This window comes from Falco punctatus (genome assembly GCF_963210335.1).
Source record: "Falco punctatus genome assembly, chromosome: 8".
Classification (NCBI taxonomy): Eukaryota; Metazoa; Chordata; class Aves; order Falconiformes; family Falconidae; genus Falco; species Falco punctatus.
In genome coordinates this window covers 37427018-37448869 of record NC_137588.1, presented here as the reverse complement: position 1 = coordinate 37448869, position 21852 = coordinate 37427018, and the positions used below count along the sequence as shown (strand labels likewise).

Here is a 21852-nt window from a genome sequence, read left to right as displayed (position 1 = left end):
AGTCTGGAGTGAAGACAAAGCTCTGCAAGATGCTTAACAATCGTTTGTTATCATTACAGGTGATGTGCAGATAGGAATGTAAATACTACCGGTAAACATTGATCTGAAGTATTCATACACACACAAAATACACACAGACCAGGCTCATAAAGCAAAATATTTACCGAAAGTGCAAAGAGACTTTACAACTCAGATGAGTTTCAGCATATTAACATTCAAAGAAAAGGTGTTTATTTTAGTTGCAAGGATGAGTATTTTAACAATGATGATTTACCCAATACTTATGCAACACTTCTGTGTCTGTATCTTATTATGAATGGTTTATTAAACTGGTTAAAATGGTCAACAGGCACTGCAAATGCGTTTCACTTTAATATTGCATTTCGCATTAGAAATGGCTGGATAAACATATCTAAGACATTTAGCAGTGTGAAGTGCAACCCTAAAATTCAAGTAAATGTGTTTTTAATAGTGGTTGATGTGTTAGGACTATGCTGTGCCATAGATGTTATGCATACTATTTTGAGGTATTCACACATTGCTAGATTCCATCTATGGTACTCCTGTGTTTATTAAATTATATCAACAAACATTAAAATAAGTGTAACAGTCAAGCGTAAAGTCCCCTCTCAGAGCCGCACAGCAGATACCAGTTTGGATATTCCAGTGTTGTTAAGCGTTCAGGATGTTCACTGAAAGCAGGAAAAGCAAAACTACGGTTCAGATGAGAATAGTTGGCATGCTGATCTGAGATCTGTTGGTACGGAAATCAGGAATGGCAGGTTTCCTTGTTTCCGTGCATTCTCAGTGAAATCAGCCAGCACAGCACTTACGACGCTAAGGCCTGTTCGTGAGGACAGCAGAACAGCTCATGCCTGAGCATTTCATTAGGTCTAGACTTCTTTCTAAGCAGTATGGGAGGCATACCTCCAGTGAGAAATATGGTATGTTTAAGGTTGCCTAACAGTTCCCATAATCAACCTTTAATAGTCATTTGCTTATAACTGCCTCCTCACTTATGTTTGCTTTTGGCTACGTAATTTAAGCCCCATTTTTTTTTTATTTCAACTCCAGCTATATCGACAAGAACATTTTATCTGACAGCAGTCCTCTTGTATCAGAGATGCTTTGGGCTGACTGTTGATCAAAACTTCCGCAGAGGGTGCATCTTTGCAAACTTCAGCCCCCCAGCCTGGCAGAGAGCTGCTGCAGAGCTGTACGTTTGGCGTGCACGGTCCGTGCTCTCCCCGCTCCCACTGAGGGGTGACTCAGCCTGCTCATGCTGGGTCTCCAGCTGCTGGAGCAGTCGTATCCTTTTGCACGTTGGGGGTTTCTGTCACAACAAGGCTTAAACTGACAACAAAATTCTCTCTTGCCTTTGCTTTTAGCCGTGCTGGTGCCAGAGGCAGGTGGGGGATAAGAAAAATTATCTGACTCAAACGATGACAGGTAAGGACTGAGATGAATGAAAAGGAAGGAAACAAAGGAGGGGGAGCAAAGGAGGTCATAGGAAATGGATGGGATATGAGGCGAAAGTAAAAATAAGAAAGTTGATGAGAGTATTAGGAGCCATAGAGAAGGAGTGATGACGATAATAAAGGAGGGCTTGAATCAATGCAAGGACAATAGTTTGAGCAGAAGTGGGGCAGGAGGTAGGAAAAATAGCAGCGAGCAGAAGGAGCTAGGGGAAAGGGAATTGGAAATGAGAAGCGAGCAGACCCACATAAGAACATAAGCCAGCTGACAATTGATGCACCTGACTCAGCTGTGTTTGTTGAATGGGTCATTTACTACCCGATGCACTGCTAGTAAGGGCCCTCCTGGTAAAACTTGGTCCTGTACCTATATATTGTGTACAGCCATGCACTGTGTTGTAAAGCAAGTGCACAAAGAGGACATCACAGTTCATAACTCCTTTAGTGTTAGACAGTCAATCTAAACATGCTCTTGAGACGCAGAAACACACTTCTGAAGAAGGTCGGTCACAAGATGTCCCTCTTAGATGTGTCCCAGTGGCTGTATGCCTATGCTTTTATGTGTCTGCAGTGAAGAAGATGAATCTGGGTAATTCAGTTCTGGAATGGATGTGTCAGGGAAAGGTCTCTCTCTGTGCTATGCAGAGAAGCCTGCAGCAAGCCTTGAAAGGATGCCACCGATGGGGATGAAGGAAAGGACCCACCAGGTATCATCCAGGGGGCAACAAGACCTCTGTTATCCTTCTGCTTGTCTGTGTGTGTGGGAGGGGTGTTGGTGGAGGGGCAGTGTTTAGAAGCTCCCCCCTTTCTCATTCCCATCTTGTCAGGGATAGAGAAATGCTGAAGTCACCCAACCCGCAGCCTACGCACAAGGCAGCAGCGTGCCGCGCATCGGGTGGCTGAGGCAGGGTGAGCCTGTGGCTGGGAGCACCCACAACTCTCTGTTGCATACATAAGAAAACAGATCTTGTCTGTACAAAGTGTGATCATCTTCATGGTTTTACGTACCACAAGAGCTCTCACTGCGTTGCCTACAGTCTGACTTGCCTTAAATGAGACTTTTATCTCAGCAGCTTGTGATACTTCCAAGCTGGGAGGAGACCCACTGAAGAAATGAATATTAGGGCATTTCAGCACTGTCCACAGCTCTATTTAGCTCTAAATTATACAATTCTTGAATTAGCTACTGTCTGTTTTCAGTATTTTCCATTACAAGGGGTCAGGCACCAGAGGAAATAGTTTTCTAAACCAGAAAGGAATATTAAATGACACAGCTGATAAGTATGAACAGTGGTGCAGAAGATTTATTGAGTAATGTGTTAGGTTGATAAATGATAACATTTATTTGCAATTTGAGGATGTGACCCAAATGACACTCATTAGCTCAGCTTGTGTAGAACCGATTAGTTTTGTAAATTTATTATTTGTCTGGTGCTATTGGAAGGAGAGTCTGTTTTAATTGATTGGAAATCTGTTTTATTTCAGTGAATATTACGTATTCTGTTTTTAATTGTATTCTGTTGTTTCCTCCTGAATGTCAGGGTTATTATAGTCTATTACTTGAGCAGGGGAGTGCTTGGCATCCTGCTAAAAGGCTGTAGTGAATGCATTAATCCATACATGGAGGGGTGGTAATAAAGCAAGATTTTTATTTCCCACTGGGCTTCTTAGGAGTACACTGGGAATCAAGCAAGGAAGCAACTGGCCCACGGACAAGCTGCCCTCCTTCTGTTGGTGGAGCTTGAACAACACCCTGTCGGTTTCCGAAAAAGGTCCATGGATTGAAGAGCAGGATTCCAACTACACTGAGCTTTTTGCCCATGCCCATCACCAGTGCCACATGAGGAACTGAAGCAATATCTCTGGCTCTCTTCTGGAGCCCCTGCAGTCAAGTGCAGGGGTTTGGGGAACCTGAGAAAAACCTTGTGTTTGGGGCTTTGCTGCAAAACTCCAGTGAATGTTAAACAACTACAATTTTCCATAGGTCTTTTTCTATTCCAGAAATTAATAATAATAATAAATAACAAATATATAAAGAATAGATATTCCTTTTTCTATAAAATGTATTATGATAATATGTTATTAAATATCAATATATGAAGAATATTAATAATAAATAAATAATAATGATGACGAGAAATAAAAATAAAAAGGATATTCCAGAATATGGAATAGAAAATTGTACCTTTGTTTTAGGAGGGTTCAAAAAGCCTAAAGCAAGCAAGAGGGGTTCTGGGAGGTGACATCTGTGCAACAGTGTGAATTAGGCAAGAACCTTGAAAGGTGTTTTAAGGAGAAACACTGGCCTGTTGAAATACTTCTTTCTGCAAAGATATTGATGTAAAACTCTTCAGAAAGGAAGGCTTGCATGTTATTGAAGTGCTCCATTGCAAACTTTCCTAAAATACATTTAGCTATTTTCTGAAGGCTGGAAATGAGTTTTGTTTTGATGCATTGTTATCTTCTTACTGAAGTGTAAACATCAGAAGATCAAAACTGAAATGAAACTTGAAGAAAAATAAGAAAATTTTACTAGACCCATGAGAACTCCCTCAGTCTCAAAGCCTTCTTATAACGGGGGGCGAGACCTTGCCCCCCGCCCACACCTGGCAGCAACAAATGTCCAAGACAGAAAAAATTGTGGTGAGACCAGAAAACTATTTCTTGCCTGGTTGTTACAAAGGTTGAGGTGATCATGGATAGTGGTTTCATTTAGTTTCACCTAATTCCTGCTATCTGCAAGTACGCTGTAACGTGTTGGAGAGAAGAGACAAAAAAAAAAAAAAAAAAAAAAAACCAACCAAAAAAACCAAAAAACCAAGCTGTGCTTTGCTTTTGTTTCTATAGGTGCTTTATTTATTATATCATTAGGACATAGGGCAATGTTTCCTGAACCTCAAAAAAAACCAAACCAAAACCCTAAACCCTAACCACCTGGTGTTTTTTTTGTTGTTTTTGTTTTTTCTTGGTGCCCAGGTTTTCTAGGACAACACAGACTAACTTCAGAGTGAGGAGACCCTGTGAATGACATGGCACAAGGAATAAGCCGTCAGATTCAAGGGCTCCCAAGAAGAAGTTCTGCTGAAAGGCCGCGATGCGAGGCTGGATGCCTGTTGTTCTAAGAACACACAAAGGAACAAGCATTTCCTTCCTAAAAAGAAGCATTTTCCTCATAAGAATCACAGATGGTGGGATCGGCAGGATCTCTGGAGGTCAGCCAGCCCTTCCCCCGGCCGGAGCAGGTTCCCTGGAGCAGGCTGCACAGGGTCACGTCCAGGCGGGTCTGCAATGTCTCCGGAGAAGGAGACCCCGCAGGCTCCCTGGGCAGCCTGTGCCAGGGCTCCGGCACACTCCAGGTAAGGACGTTTTTCCTCCTGTGCAGGGGGAAGTTGCTGTGTTGCAGTTTGTGCCCGTCGCCCCTTGTCCTGTCGCTGGGCACCCCTGGAAAGAGCCTGGCCCCGTCCCCTGGACAGAATTTGTCCTTCCTGGAAAATATTGAGATTTAAATAATGTTCCTGGGGAAAGCTGCCACCCAGTGTTTGGCAGCACGGGACATGACCCACTTGCACTGCAATTCCTCCATCTCCCACGAGCAAGCCCTCACCATGGCGTTATTTACTGTTGGGCAGAAAGGGGTTTTTAGTCTCCTGTGTTTGAGCCGTACAAGTGTACTCATTGGGAAAGGGACCTTTTCTGCACGTCCCCATTGTCTGTCCTGGATACCAGTTTACTGGCTACTTCAGGGGATGTTTTTCATCCCGAAAAGTACTTGCAGCTAAAAAGTATTTCCTGACAAAAGGGTTTGCTCAGCCAGGCTTTTTCTACCAAAAAAACAGTTCAGCTATGATAAATTATTCTTCACTGATGGCAATTCATTTTGTCAAAAAAATTCCCAAATGTGGTGGGCACTGACACAGCCTCCTTGCGTATTTGTGCAGTCGGTGCTCAGGGCTGGGTGGTGGCAACCTGCTCCGTCTCGAGGCGGGACAGTACTGTTCCCACCGCGTTACAGGGGAGCCTCTGCGTGCACAGGGCACATACATTACTCTAACATGTAACAAATATACCAGCACCCTGCTTTTTCACGCAAACAGCTACACAAAACTGCATTGTCACTTTCTTCGCTTACCTGGGTTTCAGAGCCCTCTTAGGGTGAGATGCTAACGTTTTCCTGGCTCTTCATTTTCTCACATTATTCTCAGAGCTATTTCTCGTCTTCCACTCCTGGGTGAGGCTTTTATTTCCTTCAAAAATCACGTCTGTCTTCATGTGGTTGTGAGCCCCTAAACCATGGAGCTCACCGACAGACCGATGCTATTGCACGTGCTGCAAAAGGCAGCTGCGCAGAGCCCTGAGAGCTTTCCATACTTAGTGATATAAATCCTGGCATCGGGGTTTGTGCCAAAGTTTTGTTCGCGTAAAGCACACAAAGTGAAAATACACATAATCTCAGGAAATCTGGCCAGCGCTGCCATCTCCAGGGTGGGCTGTTTGAATTACATCTCTTGCCATGTTGACTCCTGGAGCAGAGACAGATAAGGCTTAAAATCCACCTCTGCCCTAGCTGTTTCCTTGTGTGTGGGAGATCTGCATTAAAAACACAGCACAAGATGATACTTAAATGATGTTTTATTAATTAGCATAGAACTGTGTTTAATCCAGATTTAAACTTCCTGAAACACTTTTTTTTTTTTTTTTTGTCTGCCATTTTAAGCAAACACATCATGCAGGCAAATCTTTGGAGCAGAAAATGCTGTATGGCTTTGAATGAAAACATAAACCTGCTCATAACTACAGAGCTGCTACTTGCACCTCCATAATGACATTATCCCTTTTGTTGTTCACACATTATCATTTGCGATGCAAAATAAATATGCATGATAAAACTGTTAATGAAGAGCACTTGGATGCAATTTCAGGAATAGATCTTAGGCATGCTTTGGAGGATGTGAGAAAGTGTAGCTGTAGGCTTATATGCTCAGCCAGACTTCAGCAAATCAAGCCAATGACAGCATTTTTTTCATGATAACTATCATCTTTGGCTAGTTCCAGCCTGCCAATATTAAAAACCCCAATTGCTTATGGTGCTTTATCTGTTACGTGATCCTTTTCTGCTGAGAAAATTTTCCTGTTTATAAATACATCAAAGAACATACAGCAGCCAAGCAAAGCAGCTGCAGCTCATACATGAAATTACAGCTAGGAACAAATATTTTGAAGTGCTACATGGTGCACATCTATTGTGCTAGCCTTACAGCAAATGATAGTGATATGGACAATAGCCCACTACCTTTTTGCACTTGCATGACCTTGTCCTTGGCATGGCTGATGCCTGTCCTAGCTACTGAGCATCAGCTCCAACACTTTTATGTAGCTGGTAATTCCTATCACATCTACCTCCAAAATCAACATCAAAATGTTCTTATTTATACAACTACAGTAAATACCACCGCCACCTCCAATTGTATTTTTTCCTTCTTTGCAAGTAGAACAATTATCTTTCCTTGGTACCAACCATGCCAGCCCCATGAGACTGTAGATAGTACTGAAAAATAAATGCAGCATTTCCTCTGGGTTCTCTGCTTATGCTTTCCACATAACTCAGGGACACAGGAATTAATATTGCTAAACACTGGGAAGAAGGACATAGTCATTGCATTATTAGCCCACAGATAACACTAGAAGAACTGGTTATATTACTTAATGCTGCAGCACAATCCATGGGTTCAGTGTTTTGCAGTTTCTTCTCACTAATAATTCTATAACAAAAAAATACCTTTATAAGAGAGCATTATGTGTGTTCCACGCCAGACTTTGGGTTGTTTTGCTGGGGATTTACTCCATTTCCTACCAAAGCTCTGTGGTCTGCATGATTTATAACAAAGGAGCAGGAATACCTTGACCCTTTATCCTTCTTTCTATCTAGTGGGCTGGATGCTGATGACGATAACCAGCAGGTCCCAGTATAACCAGCCAGAATAGCCAACATGTAGGCATTAGCAGTCAGCCTCTATTTTTTGGTTGTGGATGGTTTGTTTTGTTTTGTTTTGGGTTTGTTTTTTTTTTGGCTGCTCCCAAATGGCAGCTTCTGCAACACTCAGCAGTGTCATGGAAGCAGATCTTTCTGCTTAAGAAAAGTGTAAGGACTGTACCTAAGCTGGACCCACCATATGTTTAAAATTATCTATTAACTCAAAAGTACAAAGATTGAAATGCCACCCACAGCTTTGACACTTTAGTCAGTTTTTAGAGTTAGCACAGGAAAGGTAAGGAGTTAAATTTATGCCATAGATGAGAAAGAGACTCAAAAAGTGTAGCATATTTAGCCTGAAAGAAAAAGCAGACTGGATGATGATCTCATTACAGTGTCTAAATATATAAAAAGATTATAGAAGAATCTGGTCATGACCTACCTGGCTGGACTCTGTGAAAATTAAGGGAAGATATATTGACCATGACGGACAATGAAATCTGCACAGAAATGAAATTGGGAAAGTCTTAATAATGCCTTTTGAGCTGGACTGGAGCACAAAGTCTTGAAATAGAAAATGCATATAAGAGTTTTGTGGATAACCCAAGCTGAAGCGGGGAAAGCAGAGGTATATGTGTGACCATAGTATTCTCATTACTGTTTCTTGAAGTTTATTAAGCTTCTAAGCATTGCAAAAAATTATCAAGACAGCCTGGAGGAAAGTTTTTGTGGAGGTTGTGTTCTCAGCTGTTGATGGTCGACACAGTAGAGGAAGATGGTTTAAAATATACAATCCATAGAAAATGGGAAAAGACTAGTATGTTGGGAAGAAACTTGCCAAAGCTAGCAACTTAGTGCCGGGCTGGGTTTATCTGGCCCAAGCTCAACCCTGGTAATGAGTCCCTGCTATATGTGTAGTATACATATGTACTGTGAAAAAGTAAGGTTTCTTAAAACTTTTTTGAAATTTACAGCTGGCATAAAAATGTGAAAAAGGCTGCCCACAGGTCTTTCAGTAAATGAACTGCTATTTAAAAAGATTTCAAAAAAAAGAAACAACTTTTTTTTTTTTTTTAGCTACTGAGAAAAAATAAACATCCATATATATAATGTTCATATTGGTGAGGAATATGGGCAGAGAAGACAGCCACACAACCTCAAAATTAGGAAATTAAGACCAATGAGGGAATGCACTCCGGCAGGGCTTTTTACTCAGGGTGGAAAACACAAAGAGTAAGTTATCAAGTAAGGTCATAAAAGGCAATGGCATAAATGAATTTAAGAGACAGCTAGACATTTTTATGGAGAGAAGGGATTGAAGAATTCAGAGCCAGTGACAAATCAGGGAGATGGGGTTGAGATAAAATTAACGAGGATAGGCTTACTTGTGGCCAGAGGCATTTTACTGTCCAGCAATACCTTATGTCCCCTGTCATCACATCCTAACCTGATGCTGACATCTGAAGGTGGCATGAAATCTTTCACACCTCTTAGTATATTAAAAAGGAAAAAGTGCTTTCAGACTTTTTCCCCAAAGGGGAAAATGTAATGCTGCTTATTCACTTTTCAACACATGCACGTGTTTGCAGCGGATGCTGAAAGGACTCAGCAGAAGGTGGCCTGCTTATAAACTCAGAGTATGGTCCCTTGGGTGCTTTAAAACTCTCCATAGAGGGGTTTCAATCATATCTCCTTCCATTTTTAAGCAAAATTTTATTTTTCTGTAGTTATTTCTTTAGGTCATGAAGAGCAACCAGAGTTTCCCACAGCAGTGTCCTGCTGCTCTGGTGCTGGGGTGGCTCATCCTTTGTCCCACCAGCTCTGCTTGTTGATGCATTGCCAAGTGCTGACAAGGCTGTGGCAGACTTTGACAAGGTCCCTGGTCCACCATCAGCCAGGCACTGCATCCAGAGGTCTGATGACTTTTTTAGTCCCCAGACTACAAGGGCTTGTTGCAAAAATCTGACCTTGAATAAAGGGAAGAGCTCATACTGTTAATTTTATCTGGAATTGGAAGAGGGAGCTGTGTGCCAGTCAGGAAACCGTATGTATCTCACACAATGTTTAGAAGATAATGCTCATGATAGGAAGATTGAAGGAAATGGGCCTTGACATTTTGGAGGACATAGATTTACATTAGTTCAGGCTTAAAATTACAGAGTGCAAGTAGAAGGCATGGACAAGGACGCCCAGGATAATAGGGTGTCTTCACAGACTGACACAAGCAGCAAAGCTGTTGCCAGCAGGACATGGGGTAGAAGGACTTTTCCAGGCAGCAGATAAACTTCAGGTAACTCAGAAACCTTTCTGAGAGCCTGCTGGCCACCTCTAGGCCACCAGATCTGCCTGGCAGCCCAAACCTGTCCCTCAATCCAGCAGAGCTTTTCAAGACCAAAGAGATCAAGCACCAAATAATGTGTATGCCATCCTCAAAAATTCATGCAGGTCTCCTGTTAGATGTACTTTGAGGGAAATATGTGTGTCTGTATTTCCACTGTCTCCTTTCAGCTGCTTCTTTGCAGGAAGGGCAGGAAAACGAGCCCAGCTCTCCCAGGGTGACCAAGCTGAGAGGAGCACGTGGGGGTAAGGGGCGTTGCTTCTGGATATGACAGGCACTGAGCCCAGAAAGGGCTAGGGGAACTGCAGGGGTGGTGAGCTTTGCAATACGCATATTCTGAAGCAAAAAGCTACAAAACATTTCTATCATGCTGACAAAATGCAGTGATTCTCCCTTATTGGCAGAATCTTTTTCCTTCCTGCTAATAGCTTCATCTTATTAATTTAAATTAAATTCACACAAAAGCTTGTGTGTAGGGTTTTTTTCTAACCCTTTTCATGGATCTCTAGAAATATTATGACCCTTAGGCCCTTTCGTAGAGAAGCTTAAGAGGTTTTTACAGTGTGGCATTTAAAACAAAGTGCATCCCGATTTGCATAGGGTTTACTGTAACCGCCTGCTTAATCTAAACCACACTAATGAAGGCTAAACACAAATAATGCTCATTTGAAAAAAATGCCTGATGCGATTAGTCATTCGTTGAACACAACGGCAAGACTAGAACATATTTTCCTTCCGTTTTAGCTACTTCTGCTATAATCTGAATATCAAGGTCTTAAATCCATCAGGAGCCCAGCAGGCAGCCCACCTTTATGAAGAACTTTACCCTTAAAGATAGAATGAAAACGGCTGTTATGAGCCATCAGGGGATGGGCAGCCCTGCGGGCTCCGTGTGTTTAGCTAATGTGGAACAGGAGGAGGTGGAAGTTCTTGGATCTGTTTTTGTTTTAAACGGCCCTTCTGCTTCCCAAGGAGCTGTATTGATGGACTCTGAAAGAAAGCTGAGGTCAACTCTTTGTCTTGATGAGTTAGTGAAGAAATATTTAACTGGGGCCTTATGAAAACTACTTAGCTGTAATAATATCAAATCGCTGTTAAATGTGTTTCAGGAACTGTCATTAGCAACATAGCTATACTACCTAATTCTATTTGTTTAAATAAAGATCTCCTGAGGTCACATTATTCTCGTATAAATTTGAAAAGCTCAGCTGCTGAAAACAGAGAACTGGAAACAGAAAGCAGGGATTTGGATGATATCCAAGCTTTGCGATATCCATTCTTTAGCATGGGCACATGGGGACAGAGATCTTGCTGGGGCTTTATGAGCTCTATAAGCAGGAACACCGTACGATTCCTTTTTGTGATTCAGTGATACAGCTGCAAAATGAGATCACCAGCTCCATCTTAACATGGGCGTCCTGGCAGGAAATATTTATGACGGCTCAGGGGAAACTGTCAGTTTCTCTCTTCTTTCCTGGTGATCAGAGAATCATTCTGCAGTGAAGATGGGAAACTTCAAAAAGCTGTTGGCCAAAGATAGGATGGGGAGCTACTCGTGCAAATGATGCTTAAGACCGAAACCATTAAAAAGGATAGAAAAGGGAATAATGTGCAAGGGACCTGCAATGATCAAGTCCAACTGAAAGAAAAAAACAATTTTTTTTTAAAAAAAGCAGATTTTGGTTATTTGCTTCCTAGTCTTTCTCTAAGTGGATGTAAAACTGTACAAGGAGACATCCTCAACAACACAATTAAGGAGAGACCCACTTAAAAGAAATAAGTGCAAGACATAAAAAGAGGAAAGTCCTTTACATGCTGTCCCCACTGCAGCACAGGTTTCTTACTTGGGACTTTGAAGATGTGCTACCATCCACATGTGTCTCACTTGAAAGTCTTGAATGAAGCGAGGTGTCTGTGTGCTTTCTTTTGAAATGTAGAAGAGAGGTACTTTTGCACTTTATTAGTAGACTGAGGTTAGACTAGTAGCTTTGGGATGGGGCTGAAAGATCTCCTCAGCCAGAGGTGGGATCAAATTAATGTCTCTTTCTCAGCAGCTTTTGGTGAGGATGCAGGCACACCCCCCCCTAACCACCCCCAACTGTATTCCACATTTCAGCAGTAATACAAGATCCATTATTCCAGGAAAATTGAAAATGCAGCCCAAAAAACCGAGGCCAGCTGCAAAAGAATCATTTTTCTTCTTTTGCATCATCATCCTTCTTAAAAAGGGTGCAGGAGAGACACTTCATAAAGAAATGCAATTAAGGCTAATGTGGATGGACTAATTTAAAATGAGTATACAAAAACGTAGTTGTTAACAAGGGAAAAAAAAACAGGTCCAAAGTGTCTTAAGCACCCACTTCCAGCTACCACTGGCTGGAGTGCCCCTCAGTGCACTCAGAAGCCCTGCAAAGAAACATTTTAGACCAATATATGCAAAAAACACTTTCATAGAACCACTGAGAGAGGGAGATAAAAATGGTAAATACTGTAGCTATTATCTGGAATAATATACTTGAAGTGGAGAGATGAAAACCCAAAGGATCTTGAATGAACTGTCAGGATCCAAATGAAATGCTTAGCTAGGAAAATATTTCTTTTCAGTCTGGAAATTATATTAGCCAGCTATGCCTCTCTTTCTGTGGGTGAAACTGAAAAAGGGCATTCTTAGGATAGGTTAAAAACATTTTAATTTGTGGATTATTGCTTTGAGTAAATTTCTTTAGCTAACCAATATTACATTACTTTATCTAGTTTCCAAATTCTCTCACTCTGCACTCAGAATGAGAGCGTGCTGCAGGTGACTGATGGTCCCTGAGTCTCCATTCAAAGCAGGATTGACCCATGTGAACAGTTCCCTGAGCAGAGAAGGAGACGTTGTCCAAAAAACTGCCAGAGTGGGATGTGGGCAAGATCTGTTTCCAGTCAAACCGGTCCTAAAGTAAAAGATATTACCGTGGCTTTATCTGAAAGCAGAATTTGGTCTAAAATCTTCATTACATGTGAATTCCACCAGGATATTGCATAGTTAAGGTCTCTGAACACATTTTAAATAATCCTCTTTTGCTCTATGTAATGAATAGAATAGATGGAATTGCTTTCCCAGACTTTCTGAGGAAATTGAAGTGATGTGTAAAAGATTTAACAGCTTTTATTTCTCTTTTCAGATCTTAACCCAGTATCAAATATTAAAGTACTAATATATTTAAGGAAAACAGAAGCTGCTGTTATAATTAATTTCCTTTCTGAGAAAAAAACATTGTCGACTTCTTTTGGAAAGAATGTGAGTAATCCTTCAAAAGAAAACCAGAGCAAATGTGTGTGCATGCCTGTATGAAAGCCTTTTTCTTCTTTTCCCTAAATATCAACTATAAAGGTACATTGTTTATGTTGTACATCAAGGCAAAGACACATAACCTGAAATGAGCACATCATTTCACATCAGTAACATAAAAGTGAAAAATGCATTTAAAATATAAAAAATTCAGATCCTGCAAGACAGATGGCCTCTAGCTCTGCTGGAAAACAGGCAGAGGAGTAAAAACTGAGCAACCCTGAGCCCGCTGAAATTTCTACCAGTTCTCCACCTTCCTAAATAAGAGAATAATTTCAGTACAGGTAACTAAGGGTTATAAAATGAACTTAAAATGAGCAATGGGGTAGGAAGTATAAAGAAAGGGAGCAAAAGCTGGCACCGAAAGGTCCAACCATTTCATTTTTCTTTCAAGCGCAGTGTTAAAGTTACAGGCTTGCAGTAATCCCCTCGAAGAGCATGGAAAGGCTTCATGAGGCAGTGCTAGTGGTAGTCCATGTGTACGCCTTCATTACCCTTACAAACATGCCAAACGGTTTCTGATTTCTTTCTGGCTGGCGACAAAGCAAAACGAGTCTTGCCAAGTGTCTAAAATAGCTTTTGTTTGTTTGTTTGTTTAAACTTAAATTTTCTAAACAGCCACTGGTTCATTTTATAAGTTTACTTATGGACTACTCAATAAAAGACTAATCATACATATTAAAAAATTTCTGGTAGCTGCTGCTGATGGGAAGATCTGTACAACTACACTGGTTACCTCAGAAACGCTCATGTAAAACCTGGAAACAAGGAAGGAAGAGGAAAAGGAAAATTTCAGAGGTGGGCAACAGAAACATTTTAAAACAACTGGTTTTCCACACTGTTGTTCTTGTCACCAGGAGGGCTGCCATGTGAAAACAGGGTTCATCTCCTTACAGATACCCCTGGAAAAATGGACACCATATTTGGCACATGGCTCAGCATCCCACTGGAGAAAGAGGTGAAGCAGGGTGAGCTCTGCGTGCCTGTTCAGGCTCCTTGGGGCAACAAGTCCCTCTCTGAAGTATGGGCTGGAGAAATCCCTTGTGTGGTGTCAACAGCACAAATCCAGTGTGTGAGGTCCTGGCTGAAGATTGTGGCTTGGGGCAGGCTGATAGGCCCACTGCGGCACCCACCAGCCTTGCTTTCCTTGGCACACATAGAAACCCAGCAGGCTGGAGAGGGAATGCATTGGCTTCTCTCCTGAGTAAGTAACCTTTGGTTCAGTGGATCCACACTTGTCAGCCAGAGGAAGGTATTGCTTTGGGCACGGGTTGTTTTGTTTTGATGGGTTGGGGTGGTGTTTGTTTTTTTATTTTTCACAGTATAATATTTTGGAGTAAAAACTAAATACCAAAGAACAGGACCATCCTTTATGTGTGCAATATATGAAGGGGTTTAAAATTATTATTATTTTCTAGTTTGTTTGTTCATTCAAAAAGTCAATGGAGACATCTGGTGCTTTTGCAACCAGATGAGCATGCCAAACATACAGTAATAAGAAAAAAACCCTGAACAAAAACTTCCTCAGGGCCACAGCTGGAAGGAAAATGATGTCTCACATAAAAGTGACTAACTGTGTCACCTGTTTTCATTTACCCTTTGGTATGCTGCAAAATAAGTATGTGACAAGCTAAACCCATCCAGTAAAAAGCAATGTATCTGGAATATATTGGTTAACTTTTCCCGCTCCCCCCCCCTCCCCGCCCTTCTCTCTTGTTCAACTTCATCAAAGATTCATTTAAAATACTAATGTTCTTCAGTCTATTATTTGAAGCTAAAAGAGGCATATGGTGCTTTGCGACAAAAGATAATTAGATTTCTTGTCTGCCTTCAGTATTATAGTTCATTAATGCACTTTAATGGAGTTTACAAACAGAATAAGCAGAATAAATGATTGAATTGATTAAGAGGTTTAAAATTGTAAGGTTTGAATTTCTGGGTTAGTTTCTTGGAATATCACAACTGTCCTGTGGTCCATCCACTGCAGCATCCTTTGCTCCTTTAGGCATTGCTTGATGTTTCAGAAGAAAGTACAGTAATCCTGTTGGTGATGGAGAGACCAGGTCATAACAGTATCTGCCTCCTAAGCACTGCAGTTAACTGTTATGGTCTGAAGCACAAGGGCTCATAGCCCTTTTGTTATGTCCTTGATGTTCAGTCAACATTCACTCCATCCATACCAATGGCTAATCATCCATTTGAAGCCTTCTAAACTCCTTCCCTGTATGATATCTGATGGCATTGAGTTCAACAAATTGCATATGCATGGTCTAAAGTCCAGTCCTTTCATTAGCCTGATTTTAGCTTGCATTTTTCATGCTCAAAGTGATGCCAACCATGTAAGTAAATAACAAATTAAAGTCTTAAGAATCTTAAACAGTCTTATCTATTGACATGCAACTTCACACAAAGTTGTCTAGACATTCAGAGGTAGCCTTTTCAACTCGCAGAAGTTGGTCTTGAGAAAAAACAGTTTGAGACAAGATGTGAAACCGCTGCTGTACCTCTTCTAGGCTCACCTCCATCTGTATTTGGAATGAAAAAAAATGCATATGAGGAAATAGAGTAAAATGCTCCATAAATTCCCTATCTATAAATCATCATATTTTTTTTAGACATTGCATAGTTGAGGGGGGAGAGGAAAAGGTAAAGACAATGGATATCTTGGGGTTTTGCTTTCAGCAAAACATCTTGTTTGGTACAATATGGGAAATTGTTCGTTCAGGTAGAGAACATGGTGATGAAGTCATCTTTTTGACACATATAAAAATATAACATAGTATTCAGCTGCATGCTGCATATGAGTTGCTCTGTAGGGCTGCAACTGCAACCTCTTTCCAGTGAAGTGTCGTCAAGGACAAGGGCTTCTTCAAGTACATCAGTAGGAAAGGGGTGACTAGGGACAATGTGGGCCCACTGCTGAATGAGGTGGGTGCCCTGGTGATGAAGGGTACAGAGAAGGCGGAGTTACTGAATGCCTTCTTTGTTTCAGTCTTTACTGCCAAGGCTGGCTCTCAGGAATCCCAAACCCTGGAGGCAAGAGATTTTCCCTTGGTCAAGGAAGATCGGGTTAGAGATCATTTAGGCAAAATTGCCACCCACAAATCCATGGGCCCCAATGGAATGGACCCCCAAGTGCTGAGGGATCTGGCTTCATCATCTTTGAAAGGTCATGGAGGACAGAAGAGATGCCTGAGGACAGGAGGAAAGCCAATGTCACTCCAATCTTCAACAAGCAGAAGGAGGGCCCAGGCAACTACAGGCCAGTCAGCCTTCACCTGCATCACTGGAAAGGTGATGGAACGGCTCATCCTGGATGACATCGCGAAGCATGTGGAGGAAAAGAAGGTCATCAGTAGTAACATAGATTCACCAAGGGGAAATCATACCTGACCAACCTAATAGCCTTCTATGATGGAATGACTGGCTGAGTAGAGGAGAGGACAGCATTGGATGTTGTCTACCTTGAGTTCAGCAAGGCTTTTCACACTGTCTTCTATAACATCCTCATAGAGAAGCTCAGAAAGTGTGGGTAGGGTGAGTGGACAGTGAGGTGGGCTGGGAACTGCCTGAATGGTGGAGCTCAGAGGGTTGTGATCAGCGGTGCAGAGTCAAGCTGGAGGCCTGTAGCTAACGATGTGCCCCAGGGGTCAGTGCTGGCTCCAGCCCTGTTCAGCTTGCTCATCAGTGACCTGGATGAAGGGACAGAGTGTGCCCTCAGCAAGTTTGCTGATGATACCAAACTGGGAGGAGCGGCTGATGCCCCAGCAGGCTACGCTGCTGTTCAGTGAGACCTGGGCAGGCTGGAGACCTGGGCATAGAGGGACCTAACAAAGTTCAACAAAGGCCAGTGTAGTGTCCTGCACGTGGGGAGGAACAGCCCCACACACCAGCACAGGTTGGGGCTGGCCTGCCAGAAGGCAGATCTGCGCAGGAGGACCTGGGAGTTCTGGTAGACAGAAAGTTGCCCATGGGCCAGCAGCGTGCTGTGGTGGCCAAGCGGCCAGTTGGGGTTCTGGCGGGCATTAGGAGGAACGTGGCCAGCAGGTCAAGGGAGCTGATCCCCCTCCTTCTGCTCTGCCCTGGTGAGGTCACATCTGGAGTGCTGTGTCCAGTGCTGGGCTCCCAGTCCAAGAGAGACAGGGAACTGCTGGAGAGGGGCCAGCGCGGGCTACGCAGGTGAAGAGGGGGCTGGAGCATCCCCCGGCTGGGGAAAGGCTGAGGGAGCTGGGTCCTTCGGCCCGGAGCAGAGGAGGCTGAGAGGGGATCTCATCGATGGCTGCAAACCCCTTAAGGGCGGCCGTCCAGGGGACGGGGCCAGGCTCTTTCCAGGGGTGCCCAGCGACAGGACAAGGGGCGACGGGCACAAACTGCAACACAGCAACTTCCCCCTGCACAGGAGGAAAAACGTCCTTACCTGGAGTGTGCCGGAGCCCTGGCACAGGCTGCCCAGGGAGCCTGCGGGGTCTCCTTCTCCGGAGACATTGCAGACCCGCCTGGACGTGACCCTGTGCAGCCTGCTCCAGGGAACCTGCTCCGGCCGGGGGAAGGGCTGGCTGACCTCCAGAGGGTCCTGCCAACCCCCACCTTCTTTGACTCTGTGACAACAAAATATTTAGGTTACTGAATAAGACTCTGAAGTGAGTTGCTGCATACTTTACCTGTGGAGAAGTTGAATCCAGACTGGAGTAGGTACAGAGAAGGGGTAAGGGATCAGCAGATGAGGAGAGCTTGTTTACAAACTCAGACTTGTTTCTGCTAAAACATTGAATGCGGGAGATATGATTGACCTTGATTTGCTGAGGTGACTAGCAGTATGGCCTTTTGAAATAATCCAAACTCAAGAATACATGGGTCATAGTGGCAAGATTTGCATTCAAGAGGTACAGTTTTCATTTCCTACTAACATGACAGTTAAAAAAATTTCCTGTGTCACACACATTGCTAAGGTGTTGGAGTCAAACAAACTCCAGTCTTCTCTATAGGAAAGGAAAATATTGCCCTGCCTGTATAATGTCTTCCCTCAATACAGCATGACCCCAGACTAAATGGATTTAATCATTGAAATAGTATTGTATCATTTCCCTTATTTCTTGTCTAATTTCATTTTATGCTAAGGTTTTTGCATGTAATCATTATTTTTGCATCGGCATACTTTTCAAAGACAGTTTGGTTTATTTCTTTAAATAAATTTAGAAGATAAAACATTAGACCTCTGGCCTCCTTGGCTAACCAGACATAGGCAAAGTAATTTTTTATGCTTATGTGGTAATTTAGAATATTAAAAAGACATTGGCTGTAAAGTTTTATGTATCTTCTTATTTTTATGCAGACCCACAGCTGATACATTTACATTGCAGCACACTCTGGGTTATTTCATGTTATTATTCTTCTGTACTATAATATGAAAGATACATACGACTTTTTTTACTCACTAAGCTTTACAGAAATGCTTGCTACTGGGTCTCTGACTTTTAGTCATTAATGAATCCCAAGGTCTAGTTATGAGGCAGTATAAGTAAACAGCTACTCATAAATGATAAAACTGCAGGATTTTGTCCTTTCCTTGAAGAATATAGCATAATTTCAAGGCTATCTGTGACCCATCTTGTCCATCTGGTTTTCCTCATTTAGGATGGAAAATAACAGGATTGCTCTAAAAAAACTTCAGAAATGAGTAAAGTGAGAAGCAAACTGAGAAGCAACTAATAATAACACAGCAGTTAAGCTTTAAACTAGTATGAGCATCAACAGAAGTAGCTGCTGCATTCGGTGAGTCCTGAACTATGTTTCTGAAGATGAGCTTTCCAGAACAGATGCGAGGATACATCTATATAATATTATTCTCCTATGCAATGGTAGTAAAAATAAATAGGATTTTCATTTCCTGGTGTTTATAAGTATACTTGCATTGAGTACTTTAACTGGTTCCCTAAGTTTTAAGTCCTTCGTAGACATTGACCTTCCAGCAGAAGGGGAGACGTGAGCACAGGGAAAGCAACTGTCCAGTCTCCTGCAGAGTGAAGCCCTCAAATTCCCCCTCAGAAAACAAAGAAGAAAATAGTAGATGGTAGGGGAAAACAAAACAAAACAAAACAAAACAAAACACCAACCAAAAAACCCCAAACCCATGGCTTAAAATGGCTGCTGTTGAAACCTGGCAACAAGGATCTTGATTTAAAAAAGGAGAAAAATGTAACCATCTCTAGCCAGCTCAGCAGCATGGAGGCCAGATTTGTTTAAGCTGAGGAATGGGCATGTTTGCCTTCAACTCTTTTGAAACAGGTGACAGATATTGTGCCAGAAATAATTTACTGACACAATTATTGTTTCTCAGAGTCAATGTTTGACCTAGACCTAGGGCTAAGTGTGTTTACTCTCCTAACATAATTTCAAGCCATTTTTTTTCCCAAAGGTGAGGAAGTTTACAATGAGAAAAAGAATGAATGTGCACAGGCACACTGAAAGTTTACAAGTTGGTGAAAATCCAAAGCTAAAAATATTTTAAACACTTAGCAAGCACATGCACATACCTACTTGAGAGTCAGAGCATATTTGCACAGCCAAAAACTTGTGTCCTAGCAATCTAGTCTAGAAAAATCCTTCCTTCTGCTTCAGCTCCTTTCCAGCTGAGAAGCCGCATATAAATGTACCACGACTGTCAAAACAGATCAGGGTCTTTGACAACAATTAACATTAAGAAAATAGGTAATGAGGATTTTTTTTTAATATCTTTTGAAATTGTGGAAGGAGGACATGTAAATCTATATGAAAGCACAGACTCATTTCAGGATTTGACCAAATTGCAAATATACCTTTCCTCTGAAAAAAAGCCTTTTATGTAGGTCTTTAACTTCTTTTCAAACAATTTCTGTATTTGCAGGAGAAGCTAATAATAACCCAGTCTGACTCTTTTTACTAGTTGATCATCTTTCTCGTTGTCTGCTCCTTTTTTTGCTAATTGTCCCTTCCTTTCCTATGTTCTTATTAAACCTCTGACCTTCTTTCATCCACCCATCTAGAAAAACGTGAAGTTAGAAAAGCATACGGAATCCTTTAAATTTGAGTAACAGATATGAATGGTACATGTTCTCCAGGGGAAGGGACAGTACAGTTCTTGACAATTTCCTAATTCAGTGTGTAATGCTAAATCTTCTCGCCATATGTCTTGCATGATTTCACTTTGTATTAATAATTTCAGGTCTAATTTACAGCTCTGTTTGTGTTGGTTTACTTCTTATTAAACTCTTTCATCCAAATGCCCTGGTTCTCCTTTGTACTAATACCATTGCTCTCCTCTCCATTTGTCCCCTCTCCTTTGGTGGCTCTTTTCCCTCTCCTGTATATCAAAAAGGATAGACTTAAGTATCCTCTTAGAAGACAGTCTTTATGCTGCAAATAAATATTCATTATACACGTTTCTGATGTCAAAGAAGAACTATGGTATATTTTACTGTAATTGTTTTTGGCCTCTGCAAAGAATCTTTCTTCCTGTAATAGAAGCAGGAGCTTCAGTTCAGTTAGATCAAAATTTACTCCAACAACTTCCCCATGTCTGCTTCTTTCTTTCCAACAGTGCTCTTGGGAGAATTACAGGAGTCCGCTGGATAACTGGAGTGGCTGCAATTATATGTACTTCTCTGGATACTCTGAAGTGTGCTGGAATATTTAGACCTTTGGTCAGAAACACATTTACATTATGGCTCAGCCTTCCGGCAATTGCTCCATTAGTAGATATTTTAAAAGAGAGAATAAAGAGTCCCATCTGACTCACTCATTTATATTCCTCTGAAGAAGTGAGGTGAAAATGTGCAGTGCTCTTGCATCAGAAAATATTTAATTATTTGGTGCACATGGTTAAATTCTCAGCCATGCACAGATTCCTCTACCATTAAGGTGTGTCGACCCTCACTGAAATTGTTGCAGTAAAATGCAAACGAAAACAAATTTAAAATTTTAGAGTTTTCTTTCAAGGAAGTCAGGAAAACCTGAGTCCAAAATAATGAAAAAAATGATTAAAACTTAGTGAGGAGCCCTATGACCAAGAGGTTTTTCTGTCAAGATGCAATGAAAGATGAGGTGAAACTTTCTACTGTAGCTGGTTCTCTCATGTAGGTAGGAAGCACCTTTCTTGGGAGAAAGCACTGTACCAAGCTGAACACAGGAGTAAACTCCAGGAGAGAAAAGCAATAACTAAATAAACCACGACTTTGCAAGGGGAAAATGAACTGTTTCAACCTGGTTGTCTCAAATACAAATGCAGGCATACATGAAAAACATGTGGCTTAATGCAATGGTATGAAGCCTATACAGAACAGATGGACAACTCCATGCAGCAGCTGAGGTCATTGACAATGAATGGAGGAGAACAAGAGAAGAAATAGGAAGGTGTTTAGAAGTCTATACAATCCTTTAGAAGACCTTCCAACAAGAGGTATATGGCACCAAGGATTCATAATCACTTAAAAAGCGCTTCTTGTACTGTCTGAAGTGGTCAGTCATAGTGATGGGCCTGTCTAGTGGGGGATTTGCTTTACAAACCCACCTCTCACTGGGCACCAGGACCTTGCTTTTTGTGCAGTACTGGGCTCTGCTGTCACAGATGCATCAGGAGCCTGGGTAACATTTAACAGCTACATGAAGCAAACCTATGAAACTTTTCGAAAATGTGACTGTCAAGGGCAGCCAGCTGATTTTGCAGTGGGAAGGTCCGAATAGCAAACCCCAGCTTGTC

At 41.9% G+C, this 21852-nt stretch overlaps 1 long non-coding RNA gene across 1 annotated transcript in view; it reads left to right on the top strand.

Moving 5' to 3' along the window:
• The first annotated feature begins 12011 nt into the window (after window positions 1–12011).
• The window catches only part of LOC308068684, a 42616-nt gene continuing 32775 nt past the window's right edge, over window positions 12012–21852 (top strand). Inside the window, exon 1 of the long non-coding RNA XR_013930061.1 lies at window positions 12012–21852. This exon is cut by the window's right edge and continues 23075 nt beyond it. This is a non-coding gene — a long non-coding RNA (uncharacterized lncRNA).